Source organism: Myotis nattereri (assembly GCF_964212035.1).
Source record: "Myotis nattereri genome assembly, chromosome: X".
Taxonomy (NCBI): domain Eukaryota; kingdom Metazoa; phylum Chordata; class Mammalia; order Chiroptera; family Vespertilionidae; genus Myotis; species Myotis nattereri.
The window spans coordinates 49,774,684-49,788,074 of NC_138078.1; the positions used below are offsets into that span (position 1 = coordinate 49,774,684).

At 41.9% G+C, this 13,391-nt stretch overlaps 1 pseudogene across 1 annotated transcript; it reads right to left on the bottom strand.

Annotated features, from left to right (window-relative positions):
* Positions 1-12,437: 12,437 nt before the first annotated feature.
* LOC308536081 (rRNA methyltransferase 3, mitochondrial-like) lies at positions 12,438-13,112 on the bottom strand (annotated as a pseudogene). Its single transcript has one exon. The product of its transcript is annotated as an rRNA methyltransferase 3, mitochondrial-like (transcript).
* Positions 13,113-13,391: the final 279 nt, after the last annotated feature.

Below are 13,391 nucleotides of genomic sequence, written 5' to 3' on the forward strand. Positions count from 1 at the left end.
TATCTAGTGATCTTTTCATTTCTGAGGGTTGCATATTAAAATCTTCTGCTTTAATTATGGGATTGCCAACTTCTCATTGTAATTTTTGTTTTATATATTTGAAACCACTTCTTTAGGTGCATATTATTATTTTCTGTCTGTATTATATCTTCCTGGAGAAAACTGTTAATCAATATTAAATTTCCCTCTTTATCCACTTTAATACTATTTTGTCTGCTAATAATAATGCTTACTCTCTTTCTGTTAGTTATTTGCCAAGCATAACATTTTCTACCCTTTTATATTTTCAAGCTTCCTGTGTATTTTATTTTAGTCATTACTTTTCTTCTATATCCAAGCTAGAACCTACATGATTTAACAGACAAATTTAATGTTTTCACATGTATTTTTATTACTGATATGTTTGGGCTTAAATCTGCCTTGTTTTGAGTTTTGGATTTACCTTGATTCCTCTATTTTTATTCTAGACTGACAAAACGGTTTTCTTTCATCATTATTTTCTATACTTATTTGAACTTAAACATTTGAAAAAAAGGAAGGAGACTCAGAGAGGTAAAGTGTTTAGTTCAAGCCACACACTTACGTGTGATAGTTTGCTGACTTGGTAACTTTAAGTGACTTTGCCAAGATTAAAGCCCAGTTCTAATTGACTTCAGTCAACTGTATCATATCCTTTCTGGAATGAGGCAGGGTGTAAATAAACTCAAAATTCAGGCTCTTTCTTATTTAGATAATAGCTGCTAACCTTTATTGGGAGCAGACTATGTGCCAGGTACTATTCAAAGTGCCCCCCATTTTGTACACCTCATTGTCATCAGTTTGAACAGAAAGGAAGCACAATGTATCTCTGAGTTATGTTGGGCAAGATTGCCCCTGCCCAGTATTAAAAGCATCTACCTCTTCTACATAGACATAACAGTTGAGGCGAACACTTGTCTTCCCAAATACACAAGGTAATCCACCAATCTCTATTTTGGAAATAATTCATTTTTATATTTAATTAACAATCATTGAGCACCTACTATGTACTATGCACTATGCATTAGTTTCTGCCCTCTTAGAGCTTTTATTTTAGTGAGGAAAGCAGATAATAAACAAGAAAACAACAACAACAACAAAAACAAAATTAAGTTTTCAGACAGAGATAAATTCTATAAAAAAATAGAGTAGAATACTTTAGAGTGACCAGAGAGTGGGAACTACTTTAGATAAGATAGTCTGACACAGCTATCTGTAGGCAGAGGTCTGTCTATTTCTCCATGTAGTTATTAGCCACGTGTCTCACTGTCTATAGTAAGAGATATTTAGAGAAGGCCTCTCTGACGAGGGAATAATGAAAAGAAGCAAACCATGTATCCATGGGAGTAGGCATTCCAGGCAGAGAGAACAGGACTTGAGGTAGATTTTGGTGTGTTTAAGGTAAAGCAAGAAGGCCAGTGTGGCTGAAGTAAAGTAGATGGATAGAGAGCGTAGTGGGAGATAAAGTCAGAAAGGTGGTTAGTGGCATTAGGCAGGGCATTGAGGGCACAGTTATGAATTGATTTTATCCTATGTAGGAAGCCATTGTAGGGTTTTGTTGTTGCTGCTGCCTTTTGTTTTTATTGTTTTATTTTATTTTGCTTTTAACCATAAAAATATTCAGACATAACAAATGAGAGAAAAACATATAATGAACCTATATGTACCTATCAATCAGATTTAAGAATTAACATATGACCCATAACATTCCATTTGTACCCTCCACTACTCCCATACACACTGAGTTATTAAACATATCCAGACATCATATCCTTTCATCCATAAATACTTTATAAATAGCTCCAAAAGATCAGGACTCTTAATTTTTTAGCATAACCACAAACATTAGAGGGATTTACACATGCATGCAGTAGTGTGCTTTGTATTTAAAAGATCATTCTGGCTACTTATGTAGAACAGATTATAGGTGCTCAGGGTGGCAATGAAGAGATTGGTTAGACTACTGCAGTGGTCCAGGACACAGATGGTGATGGTTTGGACCAGAAGTAGAACTGGAGATGGAGACAAGTCAGTCTACTGTAGATAGAAACCCATAAAGTTAAGAAACCTTATAATTACAAGATTCAAAGGGAGCTCCTGCTCCAAGACCAAAGTCACCTTTTTTAGCATTATCCAAATGCTTTGAAGCAAGAGGATGCTCCCAGTGTACTAAATTCTGAGGTGAACAAGGATGGTTGCTCTGCAGGTCACCCAAATCATTTGGGCTGAGGTGTAAATAAGCATACTGCCTAAATATATCTCAACTTCATAGTTTTGAAGTATATGCAGGATAGTGGTCATGACATGGTAGAACACTCCAGTACTGGTACTATAGCCAAAATATGATACTGGACCTGGTGATATGGGTCCTACTTACTTGTGAGGGTGTTGCAAACTTGCTGCGATCACTGCTCCTGAAAGCCTAAGCAGGATGAAGTCTCCTGGATCACTGCTTGTCAGACCAGCCAATTGCACTGTAGCCACAGAAAATCCTAGCTGTACTCATAGGGAAAGGACACGTGCAAGTGAGGTAAGTGGGCTTGAAGGTAAGATTTATATATATATACACACTAGTAGACTGGTGCACGAAATTCGTGCACATTAAAAGGGAATTAATTGCCCTAACTGGTTTGGCTCAGTGGATAGAGCAACAGCCTGTGGACTGAAGGGTCCCGGGTTTGATTCTGGTCAAGGGCATGTACCTTGGTTGCAGGCACATCCCCAGTGGGGAGTGTGCAGGAAGCAGCTGATCGATGTTTCTCTCTCATCGATGTTTCTAACTCTCTATCCCTCTCCCTTCCTCTCTGTAAAAAATCAATAAAATATATTTTTTTAAAAAGGGAATTAATTAGCAGAGATATTTTAACATTGCTATATGCCCTTTATAATAGAAATGTGAGAGATGAAAGGAAATTAGTAAAATGCATATGAAAATAATATATAAATTTATTAATAAATAAACAGTAACAAAAGGATATAACAACAATAGAGGCATGATATAAAAATGACAAAACATGATATGAAAACAACAAAAACATGATATGAAAACAACAGTGATGCAAGCAATGACTGATAAAGTGATTAAACTTATTCTAATATCTCTCTGTACACCACATTAAGAGTGAAAACACTTTCAGAGTGCTTGACTAATTTCCTTTGTGATGAAGTACTTAGAACTTTAACTGTAACATCACAAGCTCTTCAAACTTGAGAGAAAGCAACATATAACTGACCATGTGCAAAAATGGGTTCAGGTAGGAACATGCCTACTCTGTCTAGAGTTTCTCCTTGTGATTTATTAATAGTCATCACAAATGCTGGCATCAGGGGAAACTGTCGTCGAATCAATTTAAATGGGAGGGCAGTGTCAGATGGGGACAAATTAATTCTTGGAATCAGAACAGCCTCTCCCTCTGCAGATCCTGTTAATACTTCAGCTTCGATAATGTTAGGTCATAATTTTTTGATAATAAATCTGGTACCATTACAAAGACCCCATTTACTATTGAGATTTCTCAATAGCATGATGATTGCACCCACTTTCAATTTTAATTTATGACACGGCATTCCCGAAGGAGTAATACTATTCAGAAATTTGATGGGGAAATTTTCCTTTGTTTCTTTGTTATGGGGTGGGGCCACAACATTAGTAACAAAGAAACAGAATTAAAACTTTATTGTGGGGAGCCGCTACAGTGTTTGGACAGGTTCAAGCCTTGGACTGATGAGAGGGCACAGTCCTCTCATTGCCACGTGCAAGTCCCAGCTTGGAGGGCAGGGCCCTCCCAGCACAATTATAGCCAACAGCTGTAGTTGTTTGAACCTATGGTACGAACACGTGGCCCCATGTGCCTGAGTGATGTGGGTTTGATAGAGTTCAGGTGCATGTAGTTGAGTAGGATTGAAACCCAGGAGAATGTTGTAAACATCTTGGTCACGCCCTTACTTTGCCTGGTAGCATTTGCTATAAATTAAAGGCATGGCTGTGGGCATGGTCACTGTCTCTCAGAGAAGCAGTGTCCCACCAAGACCCGGCTTTCATTCTCTTGTCTGTCTTTTCTAAGCCTTTCAGCCGCCCCACTCAGGTTCACCCCATGCTGGCGCTACACTTTAGAAAGATCTGCCTCCATGCTCCCAGGGCGGGTTCCTGCCTCAAACTCCACCCTTTCAGGAAACAGCTCTGGGAAACAGCTTGGGGGAGGGTGCAGCCGTTGCCAAGACAACCCCTGTAGGACTGACTTCTTTCTGCTCGGTAGCAGCTGTTCGTCTGTATGTGATGAACACCACCCATGATATATATATATATATATATATATATATATATATATATATATATATATATATATATATCAGGGAGAGAGGGAAAGGGAGAGAGAGAGATAGAAACATCAATGATGATAATCATTGATTGACTGTCTCCTGCACTCCCCCTACTGGTGATTGAGCCCACAACCTGGACCTGTGCCCCTGACCAGATTCAAACCCGGGACCTTTCAGTCTGCAAGCCGATGCTCTGTCTACCAAGCCAAACCAGCTAGGGCTGAATGTAAAATTTTATCTGGGGATTGGACTAGGCCATAAGATAACATGGGATATGGAAGAAGGATGTGAAACAAATCATACATTTGATGCTAAGAAAACAAATAACAGGTTAGGAAGCAGATGCTGGGTCAATGAAAAGGTTTCAGGGTGTAGGCTGCAAATCATTTAGGGGTGTCAGAAACCAGTTCCAGCTATGTGGTCTGAGGTCTAGGTGAAAGTGGGGGTAGCTGATACTAGGAAGCTCATCAGGCAGGATGAGACAATGGCAGGTATTCCTCTACTCAGCTTCCCCTTTTGGGATTACAGAAGAAGATGCCTGTCTGCTGAGACCTTCAGCTTCCTGAATACCAAGGTTCCTCTGAACTTAGCTAGCAGAAAAGGTATGAACAGTTGTAGGGGGTCAGTCTTTTGTGGTCATGATTTCTAGGCCTTAGTTGTTGTAGAGGAGTCTTAGCTTACTATTTTGAAGGTTGGATAAAGCCTCCCCCATTTTCCCCAGAGATTTCTGTCAGTAACAGTTCAGAATATGCATGACTCTGGTCCTGAAACAGAGTATCCCCATTTCATATAGACCTGGCCCTGGAAATGAGGAAATGATCCTGTCCCTCTCAGTCCTGGGAGGAGGAAGCTTCCTGCATTTATGCTCCAATAATATCTCCACAGAAGCCACATAGTTGGTCAGCATTTCAGCTACTGGCAGGGTAGGCTGTAAAGCTGTCTAAATGGCCCACATTAAGTGCTGACAACAGTAGATCAAGGTGAAAGCTACTGCCCTCCAATGTGCAAGACAGGGAATGACTGACAACAAAATCTTAGCAAATCGAATCCAGCAGTACATCAGAAAGATCATACACCATGACCAAGTAGGATTTATCCCAGGGATGCAAGGATGGTACAATATACGCAAATCAATAAACGTGATACATCACATAAACAGAAGGATCATACCTCAACATAATAAAAGCCATATATGACAGGCCCACAGCCAACATCATACTCAATGGAAAAAAACTAACACCATTTCCCCTAAGAACAGGAACAAGACAGGGAAGCCCACTCTCACCACTCCTGTTCAACATAGTACTGGAAGTATTAGCCATTGCAATTAGACAAGAAGAATAAATAAAAGGCATCCAAATTGGAAAAGAGGAAGTAAAACTGTCCTTATTTGCAGATGACATGATATTATACATACAAAACCCTAGAGACTCCATCAAAAAGCTACTAGACTTAATACATGAATTTGGCAATGTAGCAGGATACAAAATTAACCCCAAGAAATCTGAGGCATTTCTATACACCAATAGTGAACTTTCAGAAAGAGAGATTATAAAAACTATCCCGTTTACCATCTCGCCAAAAAAATTAAGCTACCTAGGAATAAACTTAACTAAGGAGGTATAGGACCTCTACTCAGAAAACTACAGGACGTTGAAAAAAGAGATAGAGGAAGACCTAAACAGATGGAAGAACATACCGTGTTCATGGATTGGTAGAATCAACATCATTAAAATGTCCATACTACCCAAAGCAAGTTACAAATTCAATGCACTTCCCATTAAAATACCAACGGCATACTTCACAGATCTAGAATGAACTTTCCAAAAATTCATCTGGAATAAAAAAAGACCCCGAATAGCTGCAGCAATTCCGAGAAAGAAGAACAAAGTAGGTGGGATCTCAATACCAGATATCAAGTTGTATTACAAAGCCACTGTTCTCAAAACTGCCTGGTATTGGCACAAGAACAGACATATAGATTAATGGAATAGAATAGAGAGCCCAGAAATCAGCCCAAACCAATATGCTCAATTAATATTTGACAAAGGAGGCAAGAACATACAATGGAGCCAAGATAGTCTCTTCAATAAATGGTGTTGGGAAAATTGGACAGATATATGCAAGAAAATGAAACTAAACCACCAACTTACTCCATACACAAAAATAAACTCAAAATGGATAAAGGACTTAAATGTACGACAGGAAACCATAAAAATTCTAGAAGAATCCAAAGGCAACAAAATCTCAGACATATGCCGAAGCAATTTCTTCACTGATACAACTCCTAGGGCACTTGAAACTAAAGAGAAAATGAACAAATGGGACTACATCAAAATAAAAAGTTTCTGCACAGCAAAAGAAACCATCAACAAAACAACAAGAAAACCCACTGTGTGGGAAAACGTATTTGCCAATGTCATATCTGATAAGGGCCTAATCTCCAAAATTTATAGGGAACTCATACAACTTAACAAAAGGAAGATAAACAATCCAATCAAAAAATGGAAAAAGGATCTAAATAGACACCTTTCAAAAGAGGACATTCAGAAAGCCAAGAGATATATGAAAACATGCTCAAAGTCACTAATCATCTGAGAGATGCAAATCAAAACAACAGTGAGGTACCATCTCACACCTGTCAGACTGCCTATCATCAACAAATCAACAAACGACAAGTGCTGGAGACGATGCGGAGAAAAAGGAATATTCGTGCACTGCTGGTGGGAATGCAGACAAGTGCAACCACTATGGAAGACAGTATGGAGTTTCCTCAAAAAACTAAAAATGGAACTCCCATTTGACCCTGTGATCCCTCTTCTAGGAATATATCCCAAGAAACCAGATACACCAATCAGAAAGGATATATGCACCCATATGTTCATAGCAGCACAATTCACCATAGCTGAGATCTGGAAACAGCCTAAGTGCCCATCAGTAGATGAATGGATTAGAAAATGGTGGTACATCTACACGATGGAATACTATGCTGCTCTAAAAAGGAAGGAACTCTTACCATTTGCAACGGCATGGATGGAACTGGAGAGCATTATGCTAAGTGAAATAAGCCAGTCAATGAAGGAAAAATACCACATGATCTCACTCATTCATGGATAATAGAGACCATTATAAACTTTTGAACAATCATAGATACAGAGGCAAAGCTGCCTCAAACAGATTGTCAAACTGCAGTGGGAAGGCCAGGGAGGGTTGGGGGGGCTGGAGGGAGGGGGTTAGGAGATCAACTGAAGGACTTGTATGCATGCATATAAGCATAACCAGTGGACATAAGACACTGGGGGGTAGGGGAGGCTAGGGGATTGTCAAAGCTGGGGGGGGGGAAAGGACACATATGTAATACCCTTTGTAATACTTTAAGAAATAAAAATAGATAAATAAATAAATAAAGAAAGAAACATAAAAAAATAATAAAAATAAAAAAAATAAAAAAAATAAAATGTGCATGACTACATGGCTAATTGTAAAAAAATTAAATTAAAATGTAGCAATAATGGATATATTCTGATATAGATAGGACAAGTAAAATGGAAAAATAAGAGAAATTAAAATAAGAAAAATTAATAATAATAATAGACAAAAGTAGAATAGACTCAAAGGAAAGCAAGAAATTAGAGATATGGGGGAAAAAAACAGAAGAAAGAAAAAATGGGGTACCAAACAAACAAACAAAAAAATCCAGTCACACACACTCAGACCAAAAAACAAAGCCACACACACTCAAAAACCTTTGGGTCCTCTATTTGTGGATCTCATTGGATTTTGCTCTGATTTTGTTGAATTTGGTCCTTTGATGTGTGTATCCTGGGCCTCCTGGAAGTTTCTCTGGTACAGGTCATTGTGATTCATTGTCCCTTTCTGGCCCTGGGCAACCTGATTGAACTCCCAGAGGTTGAAGCCCCTAGCAATCCAGTGGGCAGGGTTTCCTTAGCCCAGAGGCAGGGTCTTTCTTAAGTGTCACACCTTGATCCTCCCTGTTCTGAGCTGTACTCCCTTCCCCATGCAGCTGGGCTCTGCTGGGGTATCCTGATCTTGGCTGGGGTGGTTTGATCAGACTCATGTTGGGGGTAGTGCCAGTAGTTTGTAGGAGAGGGGCCAGCCCTTTCTCGCCTTCTAATGCAAACTCTGGTTGGTTTGCTTGCACCTTCTCTCTGTCACCTGCAGGGGCACAGATTTCCTGCCCCAGGCTATTCCCCCTTGCCTCAAGTCATTGCAGGTCAGGTCAGAAGCAGCTGTTTTGCCAGTGGGAAAGAGAGGAACTCCCTGCATTCCATGTAGGCTGGGCTGATCCTCCTTCCTGGACCTACTGTCCAGTCCCCTTTCTGCTCACCAGCAAGAGTTCCTCCAAGAAATAGAGGGCCCCCAAAGATTCAATGATGGGTGTGTCCTTCAGGGCCCTCCAGTATAGGCTGGCCCTGAGGTCCACTGTGTGGCCCTTCCCACTGGTCAGGAGAAGCTTTCCTGGCTGCATTATCATAGGATGCTAGCACTACTCAGTTCCAGGCATTCCCATCTCACCTGAAGATCTAGAGCCTCTTCAGTCTCCTCAGGTCCTTAGTTCTAGGGTCAGGGGAGACTATACCCACCTCCAAGCCTTCAGCACAGTTCCTGCCCCTGAACCCTCATGGTGGAGCAGAGGAGCTGGGCTCTAGGGTGTGGTGGCAGGACAGTAGCAGTGACAATGAGTGAGTACATGCAGGAGTGAGAATCTGCCAGGTCAGTGGCTGTTGCTCTGCAGTGGCACAGAGTTCAGGATGGGTCCCCGTTGGGCACACAGGTTTAGGCTGGGTGCGTGCCAGGCACACAGAAGTCCCACCGGTGTCTGTTGCAGGTGCACAGAATCTGGGTTGTGACCTCTGTGGACACATGGGGTCCGGGGTGGGGTACACGTGGGTTTGGGCCCAGGTCATAGTGAGTCTTGGTGATAGTGATACTTGATATCTCTCTGCTGCTGCTCCCCACAGTCTCCTCCCAAGGAGGTTCTTGTAAACCCTTCAAGATGTTGCACTCTCCAAGCTGCAGCTATGCCTAGGGAGTGGCTGTGGTGGTAGAAGTGGCTCCCTGTGGCAGTAGTGAGGGGTCTCACAGATGTCAGCTGCAGGCACGTGAGGTCCTGCTGTTGTTCACTTAAGTGTGCAGTCTGGGCAGTTTCTGTGGCAGGCACACATGTGGGTTCTCTGGTGTAGCCTTTCGGATAGTCTTGATATAGTATCATGTCATCTGCAAATAGTGACAGCTTTCATTCTTCCTTTCCCAATTTGGATGCTTTTTTTCTTATCTAATTTCTCTGGCTAGGACTTCTAATACTATGTTGAACCCAAAATGGCAAGAGTGGTCACCCTTGTCTTGATCCTGATCTTAGAGAAAAAGCTTTCAGCCTTTCAGACTTGAGTATGATGTTAGCTGTGAGCTTGCCATATATGGCCTTTATTATGTTGAGGTACAGTCCCTCTATACCTACTATATTGATACTTTTTTTAAATCATAAATGGATGTTGAATTTTGTCAAATGACTTTTCTGCATCTATTAAGATAATCATACCATTCCTCATTTTGTTAATGTGGTGTATCACAATGATTGATTCATGGATGTTGAACCATCCTTGCATCCCTATTATAAATCTCACTGTACCATGGTATATGATCCTTTTAATGAGTTGTTGAATTTGGTATGCTAATATTTTCTTTAAGATTTTTAAATTTATGTTCATCATTGATATTGGCTTGTAATTTTCTTTTCTTGTGGTGTCATTGTATGGATCTCTTTGGATTCAGCTTATTTAGAACTCTGTGTTTTCTGGATCAGGATGTCTGTTTTTATTTCCCCAGGTTAGGGAAGTTTTCAACCATTAGTTCTTCAAATAAATTTTAACCCTCCCTTTTCTGTGTTCTCCTTCTGAGAGTCCTATTATGTGAATGTTAGTCCACTTAATGTTGTCTCATATGTCCCTTTAGCTGTCTTCACTTTTTAAAAATTCCTTTGGTTTGTTTATTTTTGCTACTCTGAGTGGGTGACTCCCTGTGACTTGTCTTTGAGTTCATTGTTTCTTTTCTCTGCTTAATCTGGTCTATTGTTGAACCCCTCTAGTGTATTTTTTTTTTTTTAGTTAACTTATTATAGTCTTCAGTTCTGTGACTTCTATTTGGAACTTTGTTATATTTTTAATCTTTTTGTTGAAGTTCTCACTGTGTTCATTCATTCTTCTCCCAAGTTCAGTGAGCATCTTTATGACTATTACTTTGAACTCTTTATCAGGTAAATAATTTATCTGCATTACATTAAGTTTTTTTTTCTGAAGTTTTATTTTGTTCTTTCATTTGGAACGTATTCCTATGTTTCTTCATTATGCTTGACTCTCTGTGTTGGTTTATATGATTTAGTTAAAACAACCACCTCTCTAAGTCTTGAAGGTTTGGCCTTATGTAGGAGATGAAGCTTATTATTCAACCCTACCCTATTTCTTGATTGCCTCTCAAACATTTGTGATTGTCCAAGCAACTTATTTTTATTTTATTGTATTTTATTTATTTATTTTTTTAGCGTTTCTTTCATGTTTATTTTGTAACAAAAATCAGCAGGAAGCATAACCCAGGGACAGAAATTACAGACTGGTTTAACACTGGGCTTGAGCTTCCCTTTAGTGACTTTCTTTAGCACTTTTTCCAAGGGGTTGAGACCAAATGTCAACAGAGGGGTGGCAGTTTTCTGGGCCGCCTCCCAGAGTTAGTGCTGGGCATTGTGGCTGTGAAGCTGGCAGACTGAGCCCCAGGCTTTGTGGACTCCTCCACTTTCTAAAAGTTGATGGTCTTAATCTGTGGGCCACTTGCATTGGACATTCGGGGGTGGGGGGGGCCCTAGGCAGCCCCAGACAGACCAGAGCATGGCACCAGGAACAAAAGTTCTGATAAGCTTGGAGAGAACCAACCAGATTGTTCCTGCAAAAACTCCTCCCTTCAAACATGCCAAAGCAATCTCCTCTGCCACCTAGGGCATGAGTCAGACTCTTGGTTCTCTTGAAAGGAAGTTTAACCAGGGACCTGGGAAAGCCAAAGGCAAAGGAAGGTCTCGGTGCCTCTTGGGAATGCCAGCAACTCAGCCTCCCTGGAAGGAGCAGCTGAAGGGCTCCCAAGGAACCCTAACCATTGTAGGAGCCACTGTGTAGAAGGGATGCAATAAACCACACTGCTCTGGTGGTGTCAACTCCAACCACATCCTCTGTGATCACAAAAGCACTGACTGAGATAGGTCGCACCCTTCAGTTCCTCAGTGACTTAAAGCACAGCAACTACCACCTGCATTTGCCTATTCCTGGTTACACCCAGCTGGCACGTGGCGAGGACCTAGTCAGTCACTATCTGCTGTGTTATGGGCCCAAGGGTCCCTGGCTCTTATCCTCAGAACCTCAGCTTCTCTCCCCTCACAGAAGCCCTCGTTTGCACAGCAACCAGGAATGCTGGCACTTTCCTAAGTTCTGTTCCTCTATGCAGGAGAGGGGATTAACGTAAGTAACTCCAGTCAGTACATTTAACCAAAAGTTACGTAACAGCAGGAAGCAAGTAAAAGGGGGTACAGCTTTCCTAACGGGTGCAGACTAAGCTGAAGATTTTAAAACTGCTTCCTCTTTTTCTGAACAGAGCCCTTAAAAAGATTATCTGCAGAGGTGCTAAGAAGGTATAATGCCACTTGAACTACACTGCTTCTACCAGCTGTATCACCAGAAGTGGGAGAGTCGTGTTCTACATACACAATGGCTGTTTAAGTCAGGGCCTGAACAAATTGCAGAGACTGACACAGCCAGCTGGAAAGGACAGCTGGCTATTGAATGCCATTGCATGTAGCCTTCACATATATGTAAAAAATTGGGGTGTGAGGGGAATGGGAGATCTCGGGAAGAATCTTGACCTTTGTTATTTTTAAGAATAAGCAAAAATTCAAGGAAATTTCTATTTTTTAATAACCACCCAACAATTTTATGCCTCGCTGTTGGGAAGCCATAATGACCAACTCTGCCAGCCTAATGTAGGAGAGCTAGAGACAGCCTCAAACCAAGGATGACTTCCACGTCCCCTCTCAGGGGTAACTAACTCCTGTCCCTGCTCAAGTGTTCCACCCTGAGCCGCAGTTGTCTTCTCCCTTCAAAAAGGAGGATGCTGGCAGCCATGGCCGAGTTCAGGCTGTCCACACCAGGCACTACAGGGATCAGCAGCCTCTTGCCCCCAGTGCTCTCAGGCAACTGCAGGGACTCCAAGCTCAGGCCATGCGTCTCCCCACCTATGACCACTGCTGCTGGGGCCTCTGTCCAGTCCAAGTTGTAACTCTGGACCTCAAGTTCAGGGAGCCAGTCTTTGCTGGCTCCAGTTTCTAGATCCTCTTCCTCCTCTTCCTCATACTTGTGAATCTTTGAGAGTTGTTGGTCACAGATCCAGCCACGGTCACTGGCTTTATTAGATTTCTGGGCCTGGGTATAAAGGCCACAGTTGTCTGCCACGTAGACCCGGGTATCGTCGGGCAAGTACTTGGGCACTGTTTCCCAGTCCAGGTTGTTGATGATGGGCACCTGGAAATGCGCACCCATACCTGCCCGCAGCACTTTGGGCTCCCAGGGATCCACGCAGCCTTTGGTGAGTAATACTTTGCTGCAACCTGCCCCAGCAGCAGATCTCAGAATCGTCCCCAGGTTCCCAGGGTTTCAGAGATTGTCACAAATTAACAATAAGGGCAGGGAATGGAGAAGCTGAGTCGCTGGGAATGTCATCTTAACGTGATCAGGTTTGGCAAAAATCCCTTAACTAGGCGGACCCCCTTCAGCTTATCGGCGGGCAGCTCCTTCAGGTAGTCCAGGCGGCTGAAGAAGAACATTTTGGGCACAGCGCCGGCCTTGAGGGCGTCCGAGATCAGCCGGCGGCCTTCCAGCAGGATCTTCCCTTGCTTTTCCTGGAATGTCCTGGACTTGACGACCGTCATCACGCTGCTCAGCCTTTTGTCCCCGGGGAAGGCCTTATCGTAGCGAAGCCCCAACTCTTCCCAGGTGCTG